This window comes from Chiloscyllium plagiosum, unplaced genomic scaffold, assembly GCF_037043375.1.
Source record: "Chiloscyllium plagiosum isolate Xiang-an unplaced genomic scaffold, Cpla_swu_hap1 HiC_scaffold_26, whole genome shotgun sequence".
Lineage (NCBI taxonomy): Eukaryota > Metazoa > Chordata > Chondrichthyes > Orectolobiformes > Hemiscylliidae > Chiloscyllium > Chiloscyllium plagiosum.
Genome location: NW_028270164.1, coordinates 7725278 through 7750186, shown reverse-complemented (window position 1 = coordinate 7750186; position 24909 = coordinate 7725278). Strand labels below are relative to the sequence as shown.

At 39.6% G+C, this 24909-nt stretch overlaps 1 protein-coding gene across 3 annotated transcripts in view; it reads right to left on the bottom strand.

Moving 5' to 3' along the window:
- Positions 1-24909, bottom strand: part of cttnbp2nlb (CTTNBP2 N-terminal like b) — a 108836-nt gene that overhangs the window by 82512 nt on the left and 1415 nt on the right. Inside the window, exon 1 of one of the 3 annotated variants that reach the window (XM_087973449.1) lies at positions 24574-24895. The exons of the other annotated variants lie outside the window; for them this stretch is intronic. The gene's annotated coding sequence lies outside the window, so the exon portion shown is untranslated. Of the gene's footprint in view, positions 1-24573; positions 24896-24909 lie in introns of those variants that run through there. 3 annotated transcript variants of the gene reach the window in all.

Here is a 24909-nt window from a genome sequence, read left to right as displayed (position 1 = left end):
AAGCCCTTCATCAGCCTTTCCAGCACCACAGTTTTCAACTCTGACTCTCTAGCATCTGCAGTCCTCAATTGATTAATCAAAATGTATAAAGCAGCAAGTTTGGTGCCATATCCACACTGTAAGGCTCACAGGTATTAATATTCTTTCAATCACCATATGCCATCCAGGCTGATCTGGAAGTTGACCAACAACCATTTACAGTACCTTCAGGTTTGTCAGTGCTACGTATTCCAATTTCACAGCCCCAGAGTCCCAAGTGCTTGGGCCAGTATGAAGATCATCTCTAAGAGGACAGAACTGTTTACTACTTAATAAAATGATAGGTCTTCCTACATCATGCATCCATTTATTCAAACATTATTCCATCTCAGTAGCCAAGTACAAGTAGTACAGCAGGGCACTGAATTAAGCTAACTGGCAAAAAAATAGTAAGGGAGATATTCAAAGAGATATTTTCACATAAATGGTCAAGATCTGAAATATGCTACCTAAGTGTGCAGTGGAGGTCTGCGAAAGTATGCCTGCATAGTTATTTCACCACAAATGAAATCAAAGTTATGCTTCTGTGGTTAACAGGAATCCTAATACTCAAGTTGTTCAAGCTGCTCAAACTAAAACTGGAGTCTACCCGACTATTTGGAAAATTGCCCAAATATATATCCTGTATGCAACTGGCAGCTAAACCTAACTAGGCCAGTTACTGCCCCAGGGTCAAGATTGTGTTGCTGGGAAAGCACTGCCTGATGAAGGGCTTATGTCCAAAACGTCGATTCTCCTGCTCCTCGGATGCTGCCTGACCTAACCTGCTGTGCTTTCCCAGCAAAACACTCTCGACTGATCTTCAGCATCTGCAGTCCTCACTTTCTCCCAATTACTGCCCCAGACTGATTAATAGTTTCTAATTCTCAGTAAAACTGATCATCACGTGTTATCAAACAGCATGTTTTTTGCAATAAATGTTCACTCATACACAGTTTGGGTTTCGCTAAGGTCACTCAGCTCCTGGCCACTTTATAACTTGGGGTTGTTGAGATTGACTGCTCTTGACATCAAGCTTGCATTTGACTGGAATGTGGCAATAAGGAGCCATAGCAAAATTAGGCACTCTGGTTACAGCCATGCCTACTAGAAAAGGAGAGGCTGTGATTTTTGGGATCAGTCATCCCAGATCCATGGCATCCCTACAGGAATTCCTTAGGGGAATATCCTTAGACCAATCATCTTTAGTTGCTTCAATAACTTTTCCTCCATCATAAGGTGGGAAGTGGGGGAAATTCGCTGATGATTGCACAATATTCAGCACCAGTTGCAACTTGTCAGATACTGTTGCCATCCATCTCCAAACGAAGACAGACCTGGACAACATCCAGACTTGGTACTTCAATGGATTCCACAATGGTGTCAGCAAGTGTGGTGACTTCAACATTGGCAGGTCTGCCACAGGTCTAGAGGTGGTATCAGCAGCAGCACAGCAACGTTGGTGGGTCCAGCGCAGGTGGCATTGGTGAGTCCGGTTCAAGTCTCATGGTGACAGTGAGGACCATCTGAACATTTCTTTTCACTTCGGTTTTTAAAATTCTAACTATTGTATTTCTAATATATCACTGAAGAGGCCAACTCTGTACATTTGAGTACACTCGACAATAAAAAAAATTTAATCTAACCTAATATCAGCAAGTAGCACTCGTGCCACACAACTGCCAGGCAATGACCACTTTCAACAAGTTAGAATCTAACTGTTGTCCAATGACATTTGGTAGCATTATCACCACTGAGACGAGACCATCAATATCTTAACGGTTGCCACTGACCAGAAAGTGAAATGCAGAAGCCATATAAATACTGCAGCTCCAACAGCAAGTCAGAAGAAAGGTATTGTGCAGTAAGTAATTCATGCCCCAACTCCCCAATATACTGTAGATTTCAGGTTTACATAAGTGTGGCACCTGAAGCAATGGCTTTGGATTGACAGGTACCAATCCTGGTTCGTCAGCATTACTTTATGCTAGAGTTCAAACGTCTTGGATCGATACCTCAATCCAGAAGCACGAGTAGTATTTTCTTTGCTGACACCACAGAGCAGAACTGCTGAAGGTGTAAGTTTTTAAATTAAATTTCAGAAATTTCATCATGATGGTTTAAATGGTTTTAAAATAAATTTTGTATTCCCTTTCATCTAGATTAATATTTGTACATGGTCAATCATTTGCTTGTTTGAATAGATTGTTGCATTGCATGGCACCACACTAAATATGAACAAGCAGCGATAGTGCATCATTCCATCCCTCGAGCCTGCCATTATGGTTAAGCTGATTGCATCCCCCAATGCAAATTCCTCCCTTCCTGTGATAACCTTTTGCATCTTCTGTTTATCAAGAATCCATTCCCCTCTACTTCAAGGTTTTCAAATACTCTGCTTCTACGAACCATTTCAGGAAAATAATTTGAAAGACTCCAGATCTGAGAAAAATAATAACAATTTATTTTTTAAATGGGCAATTCTTCAGGAGCTCATTCATGATAATCCAATCATTTCTTACCCTATTAAACTCCAATGGATGGAAGCCTAGCCTGTTTACCATTTCTCACAAGACAACTGCCATCTCTGGCTTTAGTATGCTAAAACTTTTCTTACAACTTACTTAGTACCTCTTCTTTGGTGATTTTAATTGTTCTGGGTTCCTCCCTGCATATATACTATATGTGTACATAGCTCTTCTGGGATATTACTAGTGTCCTCTATAGTGAAGACTGATGCAAAACCGCTGTTGATTTCTACTGCCACCTTTGTAATTCCCTTTCTTCTCCAAACTCACTTTCCATAGGACTAATGATTTTGTTTAAACTTTCTAAAAAAATCCTTTTAAGTCATAGGACCAAGAATAGGTCATTCAGCTCCTCAAGACTTCTGTTTTTCAATGAAATCATGGCTGATCTGTGGTGTAAATCCACATACCTGCCTTTATCCCTTAAATTTTTATTAAGCAAAGTTATTATCTATCTCAGATTTAAAATTACAACTGATCTAGCATTGCTATCATTTGTGGAAAACACCTTGAAGCCTCTACCACACTTAGTATGTAGAAACGCATCCTAACATCTCTTCTGAATGGTCAGACCTAAATTTTAAGACTATGCCTCCTTGTGTCTTTTCTTGTTAATATCTTAAAGACTTCAATCAGATCAGCCCCCTAACCTAAAGTCGACTTTAAAAAAAGAGCCTAACTTATATAGACTTTCCTCATAACTTAACCCATAAAGTCCAACTGTCATTCTTGTAAATCTACTCTTACTATTTGCTTTTATATTTCTGGCTAGATTTCTTTCACACTCAAATTTATCAGTTTTTTTTTTAAACATTCTTTGTTGGTTTGATTTTTTAAAAATTAGCAGAGTTTTACATTGAAAAACAGTATGTACCTTTCATATACATGGTTGTTGTCAACTCTCCATCTAAACTGATGGCCCAAACCTCTCAGAACTGAACATCAGGCCTTTATCTCGTAACTACTAGAAATATTTCCAAGTATACAGCAGCTGCGTGGATAAACTTAATGCTTTTTTTCAGTTATGTAATTTTTTAAAATATATTTTGGCTAAACTCTAAATTTTACCTGCAAGTATCCATATGTTTTCCGAAACAGCATGGCTGCTTAAAACGCCTGGAAATGTTTGAACTATGCAATTGATAGACATCTCAGAGCAAGTAGGACTTACTAGCATGGAGACAAGGACACTACCACTGCACCACAAGAGTCCCCCATGACCAATTCTCTGCTCTTTTTGCCTTTCATCACTAAATACAAATCTTTTATACTAGGTGTGAGGAACTTCATTAATTCATCACAGAGACCACTGGTAAACAATGAAACCTCTGGTTGCAATTAACGCAAATAAATTTGAAATTAACTAAGTTTAAACCTAGCTCTAAATCTAGATTAAAACTCTCCAATGGATAACCTGGAAGTACTTCACTTTGGATATGCATTTCCTGATTTTAAGAGGAGTTAGCTCAGTAACCAGGTCAGTGGGGAGGGGAAGCAAAAAACACTGGTCTGATAGTAGCAAAGCAACAGGTACAAATCTAACAAATAACCTCTGCTTAACAGGAAATCATTCGTTTTGGAATGTGTGCCATTAAATTGGTTGAATCTAGAATTAGACAACATAGAAAGAGAATATTCAGCACATCACACAAGTTAAGACCCACCCAATTAGTCAGAGCCCCTCAACCTCCACTCATCCTGCACACTTCAAGATGCAAAGACTGTTTTCCCAATCTCAGTAGGTCCAGTGAAGAAAAGTCAGATTTTGAAATCAGAATATTTTGAATTAGAATGTAAGTAGTAAGAGCAGGCATAGACAATTCAACCCCTCGAGACTGCTCCATCATTTGATGCTGAAAATGTGTTGCTGGAAAAGCGCAGGTCAGGCAGCATCCAAGGAGCAGGAAAATCGACGTTTCGGGCATAAGCCCTTCTTCAGAAAGAATTCAGCTCTGATCTCCAGCATCTGCAGTCCTCACTTTCTCCATCATTTGATGACCTGTTTCATCTTTGCCTCTACTCAACTTTCCTGCACACTCTCCATTACCATTTAATCCATTACTAATTCAAAACTTGTCTGTCTCCTTCTTAAATTTACTCAATGTCCCAGCATTCACCGCACACTGGGGCAGTGAATTCCACAGATTCATGAGCCTTTGAGAATTTCTCATTTTTAAAATCTACCACCCCTTATCCAAAAGCTATGGGACCTCTCATTCTAGAATTAATGCAGCACAGAGGATTCTGGGTGCAAGATGGAGGACAGGAAAAATTTCTGGCTGCAAGAGCTGCTCCTTTTTTTGAGGTATTTTTAGGTGTTGGAGGCGATTTCCTCGAATTCCAGGAGCAGCAATTACTGATTTATATGCTGTTGCATTGTTTTGGAACTTTGGAAAAAAAGTCAAAACAACAGCAGTTTAAAAGGGAGAAGAGCAGACAAAGGAAGCACATGGTGAGGACAATGCAGGAGAGAGAGAGAGAGAAAACCTGCACAGTTACCGCCTTTGCTGTTTGAATTAGTGTATCGCTGGACATCAGAGTGCATCTGGGAAAATTAACAAACAGTGAAATTCACAACTAATCTTGGAGGAACTGTTGGGCAAAGTTCATAGCACAGAATCAGATAAGTTAATTGTTGTTTTAAGTCTGTCCAATAGAAAGGCTGCAGTAGTAGGTACAGTGGATTCTTTCTTGATTATATGTTTTTGGGGATAAGTCTCTTGATTAAACTTAAAATATAAGCCATAGCTATTAATTTAACCTGGGGCAGTGTTTGTAGAGGAATAAGATGGTGTTATTTTCTGGGCCTGTAGATTGTGAAGGAGCAAAAAATGGCCCTTGCAGTGGTATGTAGTTCTTGTCAGATATGGGAGTTTAAAGAGAGTTTAAGGGTTACTGCGGATTATATCTGCCATAAATGCTGTTGGATGCAAATCTTATCAGATCGAGTGGATCAGTTGGACAGACAAATAGAAGCGATGAGGAATTTGCAACAGCTACAGTATGTGATGGATGGCAGTTATAGAAAGGGGGGAAAATCTCAGATACAGTCACATAGATAGGTTAACTCCAGGAAGGGTGAGAGAGGTAGGCAGCTAGAGCAGGAGTCTTTTGTGGATATACCCATTTCAAACAGGTATGCTGTTTTGGAAAATGTAGGGGGTGATGGATTCTCAGGGGAACGTAGCACAAACAGCCAAGTTTCTGTATTGAGACTGGCTCTAATGCAACGAGGGGTACGTCGGCTTCCAAGAGATCAATTGTGTTAGGGGATTCTGTAGTCCGAGGTACAGACAGACGTTTCTGTGGCCAGCAGAGAAAAAGCAGAATGATGTGTTGTTTCCCTGGTGCCAGGATCAAGGATGTCTCAGAGGGTGCAGAATATTCTTACAGGGGAGAGGGGCCAGCAGGTGGTCATTGCCAACATTGGAACCAACGACATTGGAAGGGAAAAGGTTGAGACTCTGAAGGGAGACTACAGAGAGTTAGGTAGAATTTTAAAAAGGAGGTCCTCAAGGGTAGTACTATCTGGATTACTCCCAGTGCTACGAGCTAGTGAGGGCAGGAATAGGAGGATAGAGCAGATGAATGCATGGCTGAGCAGCTGGTGTATGGGAGAAGGATTCACATTTTTGGATCATTGGAATCTCTTTTGGGCTAGAAGTGACCTGTACAAGAAGGACGGATTGCACCTAAATTGGAAGGGGACTAATGTACTGGCAGGGAAATTTGCTAGAACTGCTTGGGATGATTTAAACTTGAAAGGTGGGGTGGGGGGGGTACCCAGGGGGGAAAGTGAGGAAAGAGATCGATCTGAGACAGGTACAGCTGAGAACAGAAGTGAGTCAAACAGTCAAGGCAGGCAGGGACAAGGTAGGACTAATAAATTAAACTGCATTTATTTCAATGCAAGGGGCCTAAATGGGAAGGCAGATGAACTCAGGGCATGGTTAGGAACATGGGACTGGGATATCATAGCAATTACGGAAACATGGCTCAGGGATGGGCAAGACTGGCAGCTGAGTGTACCAGGATACAAATGCTACAGGAAGGATAGAAACGGAGGCAAAGGAGGAGGGGGAGTGACATTTTTGATAAGGGATAGCATTACAGCTGTGGTAAGGGAGGATATTCCTGGCAATACATCCAGGGAAGTTATTTGGGTGGAACTGAGAAATAAGAAAGGGATGATTACCTTATTGGAATTGTATTATAGACCCCCCAAAAGGTCAGAGGGAAATTGAGAAACACTTGTAAGGATATAGGATGTAGGTTTGCTCACTGAGCTGTAGGTTTGATATCCAGATGTTTCATTACCTGGCTAGGTAACATCATCAGTGGCGACCTCCAAGTGAAGCGAAGCTGTTGTCTCCTGCTTTCTATTTATATCTTTCTCCTGAATGGGGTTCCTGTGATTTGTGGTGATGTCATTTGCTGTTCGTTTTCTGAGGGGTTGATAGATGGCATCTAGACCTATGTGCTTGTTTATGGCATTGTGGTTGGAGTGCCAGGCCTCTAGGAATTCTCTGGCAGGTCTTTGCTTAGCCTGTCCCAGGATAGATGTGTTGTCCCAGTCGAAATGGTGGGTTTTTTTCTTCATCCGTGTGTAGGGCTATGAGGGAGACGGGATTGTGTCTTTTTGTGGCTAGCTGGTGTTCATGTATCCTGGTGGCTAACTTTCTTCCTGTTTGTCCTACGTAGTGTTTGTGGTAGTCCATGCATGGAATTTTATAGATGACGTTGGTTTTGTCCATGGGTTGTACTGGGTCTTTTAGGTTTGTTAGTTTTTGTTTGAGAGTGTTGGTGGGTTTGTGCTACTTGGATTGAGGGGTCTCAGTAGTCTGGCTGTCATTTCTGAAACTTCTTTTATATATGGTAAGGTGGTCAGGGTTTCTGGCTGTGTTTTGTCTGCTTGTCGTGGTTTGTTATTGAGGAATCTGCGCACTGTGTTTTTTGAGTATCCGTTCTTCTTGAATACGTCGTATAGGTGGTTCTCGAATGCCAGAGAATTCCTAGAGGCCTGGCACTCCAACCACAACGCCATAAACAAACACATAGATCTATATACCATCTATCAACCCCTCAGAAAACGAACAGGAAATGACATCACCACAAACCCCAGGAACCCCATCCAGGAGAGAGATATAAATAGAAAGCAGGAGTCAACAGTTTCGCTTCACTTGGAGGTCGCCACTGATGATGTTACCTCGCCAGGTAATGAAACATCTGGATATCAAACCTACAGCTCAGCGAGCAAACCAACACCCTAAACCTCAACCTGAGCCACAACCTTCAGAAACCTTGTAAGGATATCTCAGCTATCTGTAAGAATAATAGGGTGGTTATGGTAGAGGATTTTAATTTTCCAAACATCAACTGTTAAAGGTTTAAGATGGAGAGGAATTTCTTAAGTGTGTACATGACAATTTTCTGATTCAGTATGTGGATGTACCGACTAAAGAAGGTGCAAAACTTGACCTACTCTTGGGAAATAAGGCAGGGCAGGTGACTGAGGTGTCAGTGGGGGAGCACTTTGGGGCCAGCGACCATAATTCTATTCATTTTAAAATTGTGATGGAAAAAGGATAGACCAGATCTAAAAGTTGAAGTTCTAAATTGGAGAAAGGCCAATTTTGACGGTATTAGGCAAGAACTTTTGAAAGCTGATTGGAGGCAGATGTTCCCAAGTAAAGGGACGGCTGGAAAATGAGAAGCCTTCAGAAATGGGATAACAAGAATCCAGAGAAAGTATATTCCTGTCAGGGTGAAAGGGAAGGCTGGTAACTATAGGAAATGCTGGATGACTAAAGAAATTGAGGAGAAAGTAAGGACTGCAGATGCTGGAGATCAGAGCTTAAAATTGTGTTGCTGGAAAAGCGCAGCAGGTCAGGCAGCATCAAAGGAACAAGAGAATCGAAGTTTCGGGCATAAGCCCTTCTTCAGGAATGAAGAGGGTGTGCCAAGCAGGCTAAGATAAAAGGTAGGGAGGAGGGCTAAAGAAATCGAGGGTTTGGTTAAGAAAAAGGAAGCACATCTCAGGTACAGACAGGATAAATCGAGTGAATCCTTAGAGTATAAAGAAAGTAGGAGGATACTCAAGAGGGAAATCAGGAGGGCAAAACGGGGACATGAGATAGCTTTGGCAAATAGAATTAAGGAGAATCCAAAGGTTTTTACAAATATATTAAGGACAAAAGGGTAACTAGCGAGAGAACAGGGGCCCTCAAAGATCAGCAAGGCGGCCTTTGTGTGGAGCCACAGAAAATGGGGGAGATACTGATGCAAAATATTCATTTAGTATTTACTGTGGAAAAGGATATGGAAGATATAGACTGTAGGGAAATAGATGGTGACATCTTCAAAATGTCCATATTACAGAGGAGGAAGTACTGGATGTCTTGAAATGGGTAAAGGTGGATAAATCCCCAGGACCTGTTCAGGTGTACCAGAGAACTCTGTGGGAAGCTAGAGAAGTGATTGCTGGGCCTCTTGCTGAGATATTTTTATCATCGATAGTCACAGGTGAGCTGCTGGAAGACTGGAGGTTGGCTCACGTGGTGCCACTGTTTAAGAAGGGTGGTAAGGACAAGCCAGGGAACTATAGACCGGTGAGCGTGACCTCGGTGGTGGGCAAGTTGTTGGAGGGAATCCTGAGGGACAGGATGTACATGTATTTGGAAAGGTAAGGACTGATTAGGGATAGTCAACATGGTTTTGTGCGTGGGAATTCATGGCTCACAAACTTGATTAAGTGTTTTGAACGTGTAACAAAGATTGATGAGGGCAGAGCAGTAGAGTGATCTATATGGACTTCAGTAAGGCATTTGACAAGGTTCCCCATGGGAGACTGATTAGCAAGGTTAGATCTCATGGAATACAGGGAGAACTAGCCATTTGGAAACAGAACTGGCTCAAAGGTAGAAGACAGAGGGTGGTGGTGGAGGGTTGTTTTTCAGACTGGAGGCCTGTGACCAGTGGAGTGCCACAAAGATCAGTGCTGGGTCCTCTACTTTTAGTCATTTATATAAATGAGTTGGATGTGAGCATATGAGGTACAGTTTGTAAGTTTGCAGATGACACCAAAATTGGAGGTGTAGTGGACAGTGAAGAGGGTTACCTCAGATTACAACAGGATCTTGACCAGATGGGCCAATTGGCTGAGAGGTGGCAGATGGAATTTAATTCAGATAAATGCGAGGTGCTGCATTTTGGGAAAGCAAATCTTAGCAGGACTTTTACACTTAATGGTAAGGTCCGAGGTAGTGTTGCTGAACAAAGAGACCTTGGAGTGCAGGTTCATGGCTCCTTGAAAGTGGAGTCGCAGGTAGATAGGACAGTGAAGGCAGCGTTTTGTATGCTTTCCTTTATTGGTCAGAATATTGAGTACAGGAGTTGGGAGGTCATGTTGCGGCTGTACAGGACATTGGTTAGGCCACTGTTGGAATATTGCATGCAATTTTGGTCTCCTTCCTATCGGAAAGATGTTGTGAAACTTGAAAGGGTTCAGAAAAGATTTACAAGGATGTTGCCAGGGTTGGAGGATCTGAGCTACAGGGAGAGGCTGAACAGGCTGGGGCTGTTTTCCCTGGACTGTCAGAGGCTGAGGGGTGACCTTATAGAGGTTTACAAAATTATGAGGGGCTGGATAGGATAAATAGGCAAAGTCTTTTCCCTGGGGGTGGGGAGTCCAGAACTAGAGGGCATAATTTAGGGTGAGAGGGGAAAGATATAAAAGAGACCTACGGGGCAACGTTTTCACACAAAGTGTGGTATGTATATGGAATGAGCTGCCAGAGGATGTTGTGGAGGCTGGTACAATTGCGACATTTAAGATGCATTTGGATGGGTATATGAATAGGAAGGGTTTGGAGGGATATGGGCCAGGTGGGACTAGACTGGGTTGGGATAGCTCGTCGGCAAGGACGGGTTGGACCGAAGGGTCTGTTTCCATGCTGTACATCGGATTCTATATACACACACACACACAATAAGAACTAGATTGCTGCCTTGGTTAACTAAATCCTGCTTGGGAACAAATAATATTTATTGAATATCAAAATTTACCCATGGTACTGCTTTCAAGTGACTTGCAAACATCCGATATGAATTTGTGATTTCGGCGAAGATCCACACAACCATTCCATGTTACGTGATAGTGGCAGAACTTTATTAAGATGCAGCTATTGCAAGTTTTTTTAAAACTTGCAAAGGTAAATTGATACACCTGGACTACGAGCATCAGATGGAGTGCAAAGGTTCAACAGACCATTTCCTGGCATTAGAAGAATGTAGTTAGCTCCTTCAAAAGGAGTTTGATGAGGCAGATTCTGCAATGAGCTTTCCTCTCACTGGGCGAAAACTAGAGACCACAATCTCAGGAAAAAAAAAGAGATTGGTCATTTAGGTAAGATATGAATAGAAATTTCTTTGATGTATTGTTATCTTTAGAATTCTCTATCCTTGCAGATTGAAAGTTTTCAAATTATTAAATGCGTTTTAGATAGAGATTATTTTTTAAATTGGACTACGGATTTGGAGATGGTGTAGGAAGATGGAGTTAAATTAAAAGATCAGCCATGATTGCATTGGATCATGAAGCGAGCATGAAAAGCTGAACAACTACTTTTCAATATAAAAGTCCTCCAAGCTATCTACGCTCTTCTAATTCTGGTCACTTGTATGCACCCAATTTTAATTGCTTCATCACGTGGTCATGTTTCCAGTTGACTAGGCACCGAGCTCTCAGATTCCTCCAGACCTCCCCCCTTAAGGTTCAAATTTGTAGTTCCTCCACCTGCCATAGTTTTATTTAGCATTTCTTCTGCTTGCAAATTGCCTTATTGTTGTAATATTTACTGCTAATTAGAATTTAATGTATATTTTTAGTGTTACAAAGCAGTCAGGACACAACGGAATGGCTATTGAAGCTGCATGTGTACCAATGCCAATGTTTGCATGTTCTCTTCCGACTCAAAAATTGCTAAACACATTTAGCAAGGGGGGGGGGGGGGGGGGAGGGGCAAAAAAAAATCAATAGAATCAGCAGGTAAGTTACCCCATGCCATACCCACTCTTTTGGACTAGTTACTGAGCAGCATAGGCAATGTACCTAGTGGTGAGGCAGCAGACAAAATGGGACAAAGGTAGGAGGACGAGTATACTGCAATTAGCAGTCAGCCCTGATGAGATCATTAGGGCCTGATCTACATATTTAAAGACAGCCTGCCAGCTTTGGATTGATATCCTCATCATTTGCAGTGTAAAGCTGCAGCATTCAGAAATGGAAGGGCTACATTTCCCCCTTCATTTTAACTAGGACCCTGATCCCTCCAGGTTTCCGTTGGTGATTAAAACAGAACCAACATGGTATGGGTATGTCAGTTAACCTAATGTCAATGCGCAAACTCTTAGAACTCAAAATGAAATAGGGTACACTTAAAAAGCAAGTCAGCATGGTTTGTTAAGGGCAAATTATATATGACAAATATCACAGGAATTTCTAAAGTAATTTATTCAGCAAAGGGAATACAGCAATAAAGATTTTTGGATTTTCAAAAGGAAATTTACTATTTTTAAAGAGGCTCCTTACAAAAATTTAAGAATGCAAGAGGAAATGTTTCAGCACAGACAGGAAGTGGTGTGATTGACAGAAAATAGATTTAGGGAAATGAGTGTTATTGAAATTGAAGAATTGTAAATTGGATACCCTAGCGATCAGTACTTTTTTTTGTCCAATTACTTGAACCTGGATATGGAATTCAAAGTCCAAATTTGGTGAAATCTCAAACAGCAGGTTGTGCAAAGTGAGAAAACTGAAAATCATTTATGGTGAGGATTAGTGGAATAGGCAGTTGGTGTCAGCTACAATTTGATAGATACGAGGGGCAAAATATTTTTGGAGAAAATATCTATGAATAGCTTTACACACAAAAAAGGAAACCAAAAGATGTGGATAATCAGAGATTTAGGACTCTCAGCATATGCATACAAATGAACATATGAATTAGGAATAGGCCATTCAAGCCTGCTCTGCAACTTCATACTGATTGTGGTCACAATTCCACTTTCCAGTCTACCTCTTGTCAAATCTAACATGGTCTTTAAGAAAATTCATTGCCCCTACCTCCACTGCTCTCTGTGGAAAATAATGTTGTATACTAATAACCCTCAGGAGAAAAATCTTCATTGGGAGACTAGTTTCAAAAACAATCCTTTAAAATGAGAACATTGGCACTTCAAGCCTTAGAGATATTATTTTGTTTCATTGAGCATGGCTAGATCAGAGTGGTGTGTGTAGTTTGGAATCCCATTATAAAAAATGCCATTAAAAACACAGAAAATACAATACTCGCTTACTATGATGATGCCATGAATTAGAACACAATTAACTTCAATAATATTTTTTAGAACACAATAGTTTTAATAGATGCAATGAAAATTTCAATGTCTTTCCTTGACTAATTGGAGAGAATGATGAGGAGTCAAATTAAAATTGTTAATGATGGTGGTAAGATGTAGACTATCGAATTTTCAACATTCATCTGATTTGAACATGTGAAATCATGAATTAAGATGCTTGTACAAAAAAGGACAAGTATGGACTAAAAATGGATGCTATGATCATATCACTAAAGATTGAGACAAGTCCAGTGTGAAATAAAGAAAACTGTCTACATTAAGATTACCATTTCATCTAAAGACATTGAGCCGGATTTTCCAAAAAGAGTATCAATCACAATAAGATTACCATTCCGCTCCTACTTCTTTACATTAGGAATGAACACCTTATTTTTGACAGAAGATTTCAATGAGGACTCCCTCACAAATGTGGACAGTACTTCAAATTTAGTGAGTCCAATATTATGCAAAGTGGTCAGGGGAAGCAAACTATGTTACTTTTGTTGCCACATTCTGCTACTTAAAACATCCAGTATGGTAGTCAGCCACTTTGACTGCTCCTGTGAAAGGGTTAGTACATGAGGCAAGTGTGAGATTAAGGTTCCAGGTGGGTAGGATGCAAGCCAGGTAAATGAGGGAATGCAGAGGGTAGGTTGGGGTGGATAGGAGATAGCAGTTGCAGTGGCAATGGGTTGGTTTGTCAGGTCCCAGAGAAAAAGGAAACTTATATCCCATTTTAATTCACATTTGTATGTTGGGAGTTGAAAGGCTCACTTATCAGTTAGCCGACTTAGAAAGACAAATGGAGCCTTTAGAATATATAAATGAACCAGATTTCAGTAGCAGCTTGGCAGAATAGCGAGAAGGAAAAATGAATTCACTGAATGCCTCTCCCTCTCATGGTTTTTTCATCATCTCAGAATATAGCACTCAGTGAGAAATGAGATTGGACAAACACCCATTCATCCACAGCTCAACGATAACTACAAAATTCACTACTACTGAGGATACCAGTCAACAATTAACAACCACGGCCTCAGACGGTGTGCATCTGTTTGATGTCATTTTAAAATGTTCCCCTCTTGGTTAGTAGGTAATAAAATTCCTTTCTTTCACTCAATAAACCTTGTAATTGGCTGTTTCATTTTGATCTAGTTCATTACATCTTTAGTTGAAGTATGATGACTGCGTGATAAAAAGAGAATTGTCACAACCTACTGAGACACGGTTCAGAAGGGAACTGAAATACCTGCCACACTTGGTCTTAATATTCAGAAAAATGTTTTGCACGGACATAGAAAGGAACCAGGACTATTTAGGTGCGGACGAGTTAAGACACAGATCACTGCATTTTTGATGCTAAATATTTAAAACAGAGGAAAACACATAGCTTTGCCATTACCTTCAGAATGAGAAAAACACAACTACCTGAATAGCCTTCTTTAGAGCTGGGAAGACAACAATTTGCATTTACATATGTGAACGCATCAGAACAATTTAAAAAGAGATGTGATCACTAAGCAAAAAAATTGCAGAGAATGAACAATTGCGATTGGCACTACAAAGATCGGCAACTTTTGAAGCCAGGAGACAAGTTACAGTTTGATAGAGAATCTCAAAAAAGTATTAAAATATTAGTGCGGGGGGGGGGGGGGGGTGAGAGTCAGACTAACCTGTTTTGAGGGGTTTGGAGGTATAGTTGCAAGAAAATTCCCAGTGTTCAGCAAAGCCACAGAAGGGCTTCTAAATGATACAGATAATTGGTTAACCATGATATGGAAGCCAATGGGGTGATAAGCTTTGTGGAGGAAGTTATTTGGGCCACAGAACTATATTATTCTGAAATTATGAAAAAGATGTATAGTTACACTTATGAAGGCCTAAATATTACATGAGGTTGGAGCAGAAAGTCTTTAATATTTCGCAGGATCTGGGAGTTGCTGGCAAAAGCAGAATTTTAAGTGCACCTGAAAAGGCAGTGGTGTGCTACCTTCTCAAAACTCTGTTGTGCAAGAGGTTTAGGTACACTCGGGGTACTGGTAGGGTCATATAGTCTTAGCTCACCCAGAATTTGATATTGGCAAATGTTTGTTAAAGTGCAGAAATAACTCAAAGAAATAAAGTCAGGCATTTGTTAACTCAGGGCAATCTCTTATTTGTGAATCTTGTTGCTAAAGCTTAATATGCACATGATCAACGGGAGGTGGATGAAGCTTTGGAACAAAAAAACGACAGTTTCTTATTCTGTGGCCAAATTGTATGAGGAGATATAATCACCATACCAAAACAGATAGAAAGTGGACCACAAAATTGAATTGAATTTACTGTCACGTGTACAGAGGCACAGTGAAAAGCTTTGTCTTGTAAGCAATACAGGCAGATCATAAAATTAAGTAGCATAGATAAGTAAATAATAGGTTAACAGCGGCAAAAACAAAAACACAGGTACAGGCGAATGTTAGAATTTGAGAGTCCATTCAGTATTCTAACAACAGATGGGTAGAAACTGCTACGAAACCGGCTAGTGCATGTGTTTGGGCTTCTTTACCTTCTTCCCAATGGCAGAGGTTGTAGGAAAACATTGGCAGGGTGGGATGGATCTTTGAGAATGCTGGCAGCCTTTCCTTGATAGCAGGACTGGTAGATGGATTCTATAGATGGGAGGTTGGCCTTAGTGATTGTCCGGGCCGAGTTCACCACTCTATAACCATCTCCTACCTGGAATGGTACAGTTCCCATACCAGGCAGTGATACATCCAGACAGAATGCTCTTAATGATGCATCTATAAAAATTGGCAAGGGTATCCACCGCCATGCCAAATTTCCTCAGCTGCCTGAGGAAAAAAAAAAGATACATTGTTTGGTCTTTGTAACTAGTGAGTCCACGTGAAGAGCCCAAGAAAGCGTGTTATGGGTGACCACACCCAGGAGCTTGACAGTCTCCACTCATTCCATCTCTGTGCTGTCAGTCAATGTGTAGGGGGGCATGAGTAACATCCTGCCAAAAGTCAATAATGAGTTCCTTGTTTTTGCCGGCGTTGAGAGCTAGGTTGTTCTCAGTGCACCATTTTTCCAGGTTTTCCCCATCTCCTATCTGTAGTCTGTTTGGTCACAATCTGAGATTCGACCAACTATGGTGATGAAATCAGTGAACTTGTAAATGGCATTAATCTGGTATTTGGTGAAGCAGTCATGGGTGAGTACAGTAGGCCGAGTATGCACCCTTGGGGGGCTCCAGTGTTGAGTGTTTGTGAGGATGACAAATTGTCCCCAGTCTTCATTGATAGAGCCCTGTTGGTCAGGAAACTGAGGGTCCAGTTGCAGAGAGTGGGGCTTAGTCAGAGATTAGGTAAAAACAATGACTGCAGATGCTGGAAACCAGATTCTGGATTAGTGGTGCTGGAAGAGCACAGCAGTTCAGGCAGCAGAGATTACTAAATTTAATCAGTCTCGAGGGGATAATCGTGTTGAAAGCTGAACTGTAGTCAATGAGTAGGATTCTTACATAACTGTTCTTGGTGTCAAGATGTTCTAGGGAGGAGTGAAGGGCACGTGATATGGCTTCTGACAAGGATCTGTTGGTCCGATAGGCAAACTGGGGTCAAAACGTGGTATACAGTGATATATTCAAAATGGAGGAATGGAGTCTAGAATGGATTAGTTAATTCAAAAACAGCATAAAGAGAGTGATGGAGAGTAGCAGGTAATGCCACAGAGATCAATTCTGGTGCAAAAATTATTTATAATTATACTTTCTTCAACCAAGTCATGAGTAAGTGTACCAAAGCCAAATTTTGCAGATGACTGAAAAGTAGCCAGGAAGACAAGTGGTAAGGATGACAGTCAGTCAGTGGTGGGATATAGACAGGTTAAGCGAATGGGCAAAAACTTGACAGATGGAACATAGAGAAAAAATGTGAATTATGCAATTGGAAGGAAGAACAGAGGAGCCGAATATTATTTAAATGGAGAAAGTTACAGAATTGAAGGGTATGGGAGTCATCATCCATGAATCAAAAAAGCTAGCATCCAAGTTCAGTCGGTAATAGGGCAGCAAATGGAACGTTGGCTTTTATTTTTATTCTCCAGTGTCTTGAAAATAGAGAGGTCTTCCTAAAACTAGTCAAATCACAGCTGGAATGCTGAAAACAGTTTTGGACCCCTTAGCTAAAGAAATACATAGTGGTATTGAAGGCAGTCCAGAAAAGGTTCATTAGACTGATACCGGTATGAAGTGTCTGTCTGATGAGGAGAGGTTGAGCACGTTGGGTGTGTACACATTGGAATTTAGAAGAATGAGAGCTGACTTATTTAAAATATTCAAAAATTCTTAGGCTACTTGATAGGGTTGATGTGAGAGATAGACTCACCTTGTGAAAGAATCTAGACCTAGAGGACATAATGCAACCAAGCGGTTGTATATTTAAGACTGAGGAGGAGGAATTTCTTCTATTGAATGCAGTCGATCTGTGGAATCTCAACCATAGAAGGCTGTCAAGACAGGGCCTTTAATTATACTCAAGGCGGAGATTGATTTGTAATCAATTAGAAACTCAAAGGTTATGAGGCAAAAGGAGGCAAGTGATGTTGAGGGTTATCAGATTAGCCATGATCCAATCAAATGGCAGAGCAGACTTGGGTTGAATGGCCTATTTCTGTTTCTAACACAGGCCATGGTAATCTAGCTGCAGGCTTCAATGTAGAGAGTAAAATAAATATAAAGACAGACTATTCTGTTGTAATGAGAAGCAAGAGCAGATGATAATTAAAAACAAAGTCAACATTTAGTTGCACAGTAGCAAACCAAACTAAAGTGACAGAACTCCTTAAAAAAAAAATCAGAAAATTGTGAAATATTTTATTTGTGGTAATATAAATTAACTGTATGGTATAGATGAACAATTCCTTTTGTATAGATTTGACATTTTCGTATCTTCGCACACAGAAACTTGAAAATGCTCTCACCTCTGGAGAATAACATCTGATATACTGTCCGCTGTTTCAAATAGTCCATCAGGTAACCGTCACTAAGGTACTGCCAAGCTCCAGTATATAACTGCGGAAATCTAATAGTTGAATAAACTCCCAGATACAGGAGAGACAAGCTGTTCTCATTTATTCAGGGGACAACAACACTGACTCTGGCCTTTGACATTTAACATCATTCTTGTAATAGAAAGTGGATTTCAAGTCTTAGTTATAAAGACAGTTTCAAACTGGAGTGATGGTAATCGTTTCCACACAAAATATTCACTGGACCAAGAAATGAATCCCTTAAGATGTTTATTGTCCAATTACTCCAAATAATGTTGACTATGTGGGCTAGTTAAGAAATAGTAATACTGCACATTAAAAAAAAAGTGTAAAATGCAACTGATTAACTTGGAAATACGCAAGTTACCCTCCAGCTCTAGTAAGCTGAAGCAGTTTGGGAACAACATGCTTAATCTCTTCATTCTAGATCATTGTTCCTTGCTCTACCTTCCTGCCACATTTGATCTTTTGTGACCCTGATGCAGCTGTTCCCTGCTGAACAGACGGTCCTTTGTCTGGTCTTTGATAAACTCCACATTTACAATTTCCAGATTTAATTTCTTCTGCTTGGAGTAAATCTTCATGGAAGTGACAAGTTAATTAAGTATGTTCAATAAAAATCTTAATAGCCTAATATTACGACATTTACTTAAAATAAAAAACCTTTCAGCATAAGATTTGAATTATAACAAAATTTTTCACATCAGTACTTGGCATAGCATACCACATTTTAGACTTGTATTGCTTTTAAAGTACAATTAAAAGCTATACTATATATTAACTATTAAATAACAACTCAATCAAATTAATATTAACAAAATAATTTGAGTTGTTACACTGTGATAATTCACTTTGAAGGCATTTAGCCATGGACTTCAGATATACTTATAAATTTCTTCACTAGCTAATTTTAAGATTTAATGAAGAAAGATTTTTAGAAAACAGCATTGTTCACTTTGAAAGGTCTTTTTGGCACAGGGATGGAAATGAGGAAATTCAACATTGGAAAATATCCAAACCTGACATTTCTAGATGCTAAGACTTTGCATCATGGAGTAATGGATAAAGAAATTGTGTGTTGCTCATCACATAAAAGTTCATCCAGAAAAGTTAATACCACACTATTTAAGAGATAGATTGTGCAATTCATAAAAACGCCAAAGAGTTGAGTTCCAGAGATTTCACAATCTGTGAGAGAACATTAAGCTTAAATATAGTTTTAACATCAATTTTATTCAGACTAATGGGAGTGCCTAAAAATTTCTTAAGTGGAAATTCCTTCCCACAGATTTTAATATTAATCTTGAAAAGCCTTTCATCAGGAAAAGAAGTTATAAATTATGGCTAGAAACAGCCACTACCAAGAAAAAGCATGGTTCCAAATCAAGTAAACACATGAAAATTTACTAATGGCTTGTTTGGACACATAAGAATGGTCACTTTAATTTGTATCAGATACCTTGATAAGCAAAGATGTGATGTATTACTGATACCCCACCCCCAGATTTGCATGTTGATAGGTTATTCGTGAGACAATTATGCAAACAGAAGGTGCACAAGAGGATTCACACCAGGTCAGTTATCATTTTATCTTTTAGTGCATAGTTTCAGAAATCAGTCAGATATGTTGTTGAAATGGGACACCCTACAGTGTGCATGACAGCTGAATGGTATTCTTCACTATTCAACTGAAATGGTGTTACAAACGGATGATGGTTTAACAAAGTCAACAGGGCATCTAGGATTTTGGTGTACATAGAAGCAAAGGTCTAGCTCCTGAACTAATTAAACTTAAGGACAGTAAAGAAAAACAAATGAAAAACTAGAATGCAGTAATTACAGAGAGATATACTGAGCCAGAATGGATGGAAGCATGAGGCAGGCAATAGATAGACATAATAGAAAAGTTTAAAAAATCCATACTTTTAAATCTCAGAATATTTCATTAGCTGCAGTAAAACTCCACAGTTTCAACTGTTCACTTTCTGGTCCTCCAAAATCATCCCATTTATAGGATCATTGAGTCAAGAAATAGCAATTCTGCTTATAAAGCTAATTCAGCAATTATTTGACACTTGGAGGGAGAATGAACATGCGTTTTCATTTTCACAGGGCTAATGGTAAAGTGGCAAGAATCACCCAGAACCTTATGGCAATTTGCAACTTATGACTTCATCATTTTTATAGAAACCTGGTCCATTATTCATTGATCATGGTTGATCCTTCATCTCTATGCCATAGTCTCATTTCTCCCCATAACCCATGATACATATAGTATCTAAACAAATTGATTGCTTTCTTAAATGTACTCAGACACTTGACCTCCACATCCTTCTGTGACAGAGAATTTCATAGGGTACTACCCATTCAGTGAAGAGACATTTCCTCATCTCTGTCCTAAATGATTTACCCTGCATACTGAGACTGTGTCATTTGGGTCTAGACTCCCAACCAGGGAAAATATCCAGCAGTTTTACATATTATTTGACATGAACCTACGATTGTTTTCCCAACTAATTCAGGGTCAATAACTCCACTATATAGCCAAAACCTGGTATTCATTATTCCCAACAAATCCCTTATTCTAGAGTGATCCAAGAGGAAGACAATTATTTTTGCTCAGTCTAACTACACCTCCCTACAACATAATGATTTTTAAACAGTAGTGCCCAAACACTTTACAAGTTCTAAAAGGGAGATTCTAGAATGGAAGTTTTCCAACATTGTGTAACAAAGCAGTTGTGAGATTACACAGAGAACAATAACATTGGCAAATATAGTGCCAATAACAGAAAACGAAGTACCAAAATTTTCAATAGATAATAAAGTGGACATTCTAAAAGTGCGTTAAAAACAAGTCTGTCACATATCACTAAGCTACAAAGCAGAAAATTGCAATCAATTTTTTTTTTACTGAAAACAAGAAAAAAAGGCAAATCGGGGCTGGACTTAAACAGTTAATGGCGAGGTCCTGGGAAGTGTTGCTGAACAACGAGACCTTGGAGTTCAGGTTCATAATTCCTTGAAAGTAGAGTCACAGGTAGACAGGATAATGAAGGGAGCATTTGGTATGCTTGCATTGAGTATAGGAGTTGAGAGTTGAGAGCTGTACAAGACATTGGTTAGACCACTTTTGAAATACTGCATTCTATTCTGGCCTTCCTGCTAATAGCAAGGATGTTGCGAAACTTGGAGAGTTTGAGCTACAGGGAGTGGCTGAAGAGGCTGGGGCTATTTTATATAAATTTATAAAATCATGAGGGGCATGGATAGGGTGAATAGCTAAGGTCTTTTTCCCAGGATAGGGGAGTCTAATATTAGAGGGCTTTAAGTGAGAAGGTGGTGCATGTATGGAATCAGCTGGCAGAGTAAGTGGCAGAGGCTGGTATCATAATATTTGAAAGGCATCCGGATGGCTTCATAAATAGGAAGGGTTTAGAGGGATATGGAACAACTGCTGGCAAATGGGACTAGATTAACTAGGATATCTAGTCAACATTGATGAGTTGGACCAAAGTGTCTACTTCCATGCTGTATAACTATGACTCTATTGTTCTATTTACTTGTTGCTTTAAATGTGTTTAAAAAAAAAACTTGGATCATAGGATTTGGGACATCATGTTGAGGTTGTACAGGATGTTGGTGAGGCCTCTTCTGGAGTACTGTGTGTATTTCTGGATGCCCAGTTATGGGAAAGGTGTTGTTAAATTTGAAAGGGTTCAGAAAAGACTTACAAGGATGTTGCCAGGGTTAGAGAGTTTGAGCTCCAGGGAGTGGCTGAATAGGCTGGGCTATTTTCCTCCGGAGTGTCGGAAGCTGAAGGGTGACTTTTATACAATTTTATAAAATCATGAGGGGCATAGATAGGGTGGGTAGCCAATGTCTTTTCCCCTGGGTCGCAGAGTCCAAAAACAGAAAATGAAGTATCAACATTTTCAACACATAACAAATTGGATATTTTAAGTGTTAAAAACAAATCTGTCACATGACACTAAAATACAAAGCAGAAAATTGCAAAGAATTGCAATTTTTTTATTGACAAAAAAAAAAGAAACAGGTAAATCACGACAGGAATTATACACTTAATAGTAAGGTCCTGAGGAGTGTTGCTGAACAAAGAAACCTTGGAGTGCAGGTTCACAGTTCCTTGAAAGTAGACAGATAGTGAAGGCAGCATTTGGTATGCTTGCCTTTTTGGTCAGAGCATTGAGTTTAGGAATTAGCAGAGGGCTCAGAAAGGATTTGCTAGTATGTTATTGGGAATGAAGGGTTTGAGATATAAAAATTGACTGGAAAGACTGGGACTTTTTTTTCATTGGAGGTTGAATGATGACCTTTAGAGTTTCATAAAATCCTGAGAGGCATAGTTACGTGAATGACTAGGGTTTTTTCACTAGGGTGGGGAGCTCAAATCTAGGAGGCATATTTAAAGGTGGGAGGAGAAAGATTTTAAAAAGGACACGAGGGTCAACCATTTTGTTTTAAACAGAATGATTCATATGTGGAATGAACCACCAGAGAAAGAGGAGGATGCAGGTACAGTTACAACATTTAAAAGATATTTGGATAAGTTCATGAATGGGAAAGGTTTGCAGGGATATGGGCCAAACGCAGGCAGGTGGGACAAGTTTAGTTTGGGAACGTGGTCGGTGTGGACTGGTTGGATTGAAAGGTCTATTTCCATGATGTATGACTATTACTCTACAATAATATTTATGTACAGCCTTTGACATAATAAAATGTCATGTGTCTTTCACAGAAGTACTTATAGGAGTTGGCCATTCAATTCCTTGAGCTTTGGCTGCCACTCAACTAGATTATGGCTGACCTCCAACATTAACAACATTTGTCCACACCATCTCTATGTCCATTGATGTCATTGATCCAGATAAGATGATATTATGTTAGGTGATCAAAAGCTTGGTAAAGATAAAAATAGCTTGGGGAAGGGTTTAAAGGTTGAAATAAAGATTGAGTCGTTTATGGAGGTAATTCTAGAGCTTAGGGTCAAGACAACTGAAGGCATGGCCAAAGGTAGAGTAATTAAGGAGATTCAGAGATCAAAATTAGATGAGCACAGGTATTGCAGAGGTTTGTGAAAATGAAGAAGGTTGCAGATACAGGGAGGGATGATGCCATGGTGGGATGTGAAAACAAGAATGAGGATTTTAAAATCAAGGTCTTATTTGACCAGGAACCAATAGATAACAGGAAAAGCCTTGGGTAGGTCCTTGGGGGAGCTCCAGAGGTAAAACTTTGGCTGAGAAGTGTTTCAGGTGATTTAATTAGACAAATGGGAATGGAATCAAACAAGTAAGTGCAGCTGCATTCAGCTGAACAGCAGTAGAATCAAGTTGGAGGAGGGTGATGTGATCAACCATTCCAAAAACTGCAGAGAACGATGAGGGATAAAGTAAAGAACTGCAGATGCTGGAACTAAGAACACAGTGCTGAGGAAACTCAGTCGGCCTGGCAGCATCTCTCGCGTGAAAAACAGATGACATTTTGAGTCGACTGCTGGCGCCGGGGGTGTGTGTGTGTGTGTGTGTGTGTGTGTGTGTGTGTGTGTGTGTGTGTGTGTGTGTGTGTGTGTGTGTGTGTGTGTGTGTGTGGAGGAGTGAGACAGATAGATGGAATCTACGTCGAGATGAGGGAGTTATTTACCTTTGCCACAGTCACCAGGATGTTATTTGTGACTTTGAGGAAAGAAAACACATTAAGCATATTAGCTGAAAGAGGTTTTGGAACGAGCTACTGGACAGTTGAAACGTCAAGAGAGAAAGAGTTACCAACACAGAGGCAATTATCAGAGAATAACTGACTGTAAGGGTTAATTCAAATCTCTCACTGTTAGGTTTAGTCACCTCTTTTTGTGAGCAGGATTCATCTATACAATTAGCACCCACTGATTAAAGAGAGTTATTACCACAAAAAGCTTAAAGTGCATTGAATGAAAAAAAGATGTAAATCATAACTTCTTGACTTCAAAAGTTACCACAGATGGCTAGTCTTTCAACAATTGATCATACTTTAAATGTATATTCATAGGCCTGTTATCATAGTAGCGTGACATAGTCAACTGTTTATACTATGACAGCAAAGCACAATTCGTGATAACTCAATAATACGTACATGTGAATAATTATATGGAGAACAGACCTTAGACAAGACCATTAGAAAATACGAACAGAAGACGAGTCAGTGTATTATTAACTAATCTTCAAAAACAATTACAAATAGGATACCAAGTTATTAAAAAATTGAAATTTACTCTGAATTAAACAAGATATGCATTTTTCTGCAATTATCCTCTAAAATATGTAATACAGTACAAACCTTGTCATTTCACTTGTTACTTGCATTAAAAGTAGAAAGTTTGGCCCCAAGCAGTGACATATCTGCAAAATGGAACTGCTTTTAACTTATTTGATATTATTTCTGATTTATTAAAACAAAAATAGGAACTCAAACTATGGTAAATATAGAAAAAACTCAAATCAAAGAACTCATTTATAAACCATTTTTCATACTTGATACAGAAGTACCTCCCATCAATCAAGTATCTTTCGAGTATAAGACCATTAAAAAAACTTACCTTTATACAACACCACGATCTCAGGACTTCTCAATGTAAACTACAGTCAATTGAATACTTTTGAAGTATAGCTGCAATGCAAGAAACACAGCCATTTTGCACACAGAAAGCTCCCACAAGCAACAATGTAAGAATTGCTAAACCTGATGTTGCTCAGCAGATTGACTGAGGGGCAAGTATTATTCCAGGATATCGTGTGGAACCCCTCAGCACTACTTTCAAATAGCACACACTGGGTTTTCAATATCTACGCAAGACGATGGGGCACTGATTCAACACCTTGCCTGAAAGTGCAAGTACTGCAAGCTTCAGCTTGAATTATAGCCTCAAGTCTCT